The following is a 1,778-nucleotide window of genomic DNA, read 5'->3' as shown; positions in this document are numbered from 1 at the left end:
CAGAATAGTCATCCCTGGGGATGACCCCTTCTTTCCATTGGGTATACGCCTCCTTTTTAGCAAGGAGACATTCCCAGATGCTTTTGGTGCGCCATGGAGGCTTCTGTGCTCTCCTGCTCCCTTTGATCCTTGTTGGGATTACTTCCTTTGGGCTTGGAGGATCGCCTCCTTAAGAAGCAACCACTCTCCTTGGACATCTGGCTCCCCTCCCCCCTGGGACCTCACCGCATCCCCAACGAGCTAAGGAGGATAGTTCCTAACAAAGTATTTTTAACTGAGTGCAAAATAATCATGTGGTGTTATAATACAGCACAGCACAGCGATATCACTGATGTCAATTTGCCTTAGTAAAGATTCCAAGGCTGGTTTCATGATTGTTTACCACACCTTTGAGATATGTGAATTTAAAGGCCTTATTCAAAATTTTCCTGTGCCATGCTTTAGTAAACCATCATGGTAAGGCTATTATCACAGATCAAACAGCACCACACCCTATGTTCAATATCTTAGCAGTTTTTAAAAATAATTACCTTTGAACTAAAATTTCTCATGCCTACCATTGCACCTGAAATTAATATTGTGAAAAGTTTCATAGCTGAATGGAATACTGCCTTGGAATTATAAGAATATGAAAAAAAAAAAGATATTTTCCGGTTGAGAACTAGATCAGATATTTATTTTGTACTCAGGTAATCCAAAAACTAATCCAAGATAAAACCGCAAATTTCATATGCATGCAGTCCTGAAAGAGGACCAACATTTAATCACATTTGAAATAATTTTGATTTTAAAATACAGTGATAGAGGTTTAGATATTTAAAGTAATATATTAGCTTGGGCATGAACAATTGCATTTATTCCCTTACTTCAGACAGAGAGGATTTGTACGTGTAAATCTATGTTTGAACAGACTACATTTGAAGATACCTTCATAGGGATTTTACAACTAAAAATATCTCAGTTCCCTTACACATACAATTTCAGTATGGCTGCTTATTATTTCATCAAACAAACTATATGTTGTAGACTTTAGCCGTACAAATTGCTAAACAATTCAGCAGGTGTTGAGTCTCCTCAACTCCCATCAATTTCTACTAATATTTCGTACCACAATATGTATTGCTACATATATTATCCATACCAAAGAGATCTGTTTAAACAAAAATAAAAAATAGATTAATTCAGTGTTTTTATTAAAATCCTATTTTTCCCCTCTATTCTGCTAGAAATAGCACTATTTGCTCAGTCTTAGTGAAGTAACAGTACTGAAATTCAAATGAGTGCTGCAATTCCATATATACATATACCATTATAAGGAAAAGTATTGTTTCTTTCATTCTGACTATATAGAGTAAAAATATATTTTAATCTTACATACAAATGTTGATTTAAACTATATTTGTTCTTTTGTAATAATCTACTTGTTTGGGTTTGTGGTGTTACAGTAGCAAACCACTAACTACTGTAATGAGATGTTAAGTAACAGTATGAACTTCAAAATGATTATTACTACTCATTATTTTTGCAAGACAAATGGTACACCAGATGCTTTACAGAACATACAAAAATATTATATAAAGGGTTCACTGTGTTATAAAAGCAATCACAGTCTATTTATGTGACACTCAGCGCTTACATAGCAATGGAGGATTTCAAAGTACTTCACAAACACTAATGAAACCTTTGTTAAAACACCTCTGCAGTGAGGAATTGTTATTATATCTATTTTATCAAAGGGGAAACAGGCACACAGAAGGGTTAAGTGGTTTATCAAAGGT

This window comes from Crocodylus porosus, unplaced genomic scaffold (assembly GCF_001723895.1).
Source record: "Crocodylus porosus isolate Cpor-Errol unplaced genomic scaffold, CroPor_comp1, whole genome shotgun sequence".
NCBI classification, from domain to species: Eukaryota; Metazoa; Chordata; order Crocodylia; family Crocodylidae; genus Crocodylus; species Crocodylus porosus.
The sequence above is the reverse complement of the archived record's forward strand: the minus strand, read 5'-3'. Positions refer to the sequence as shown.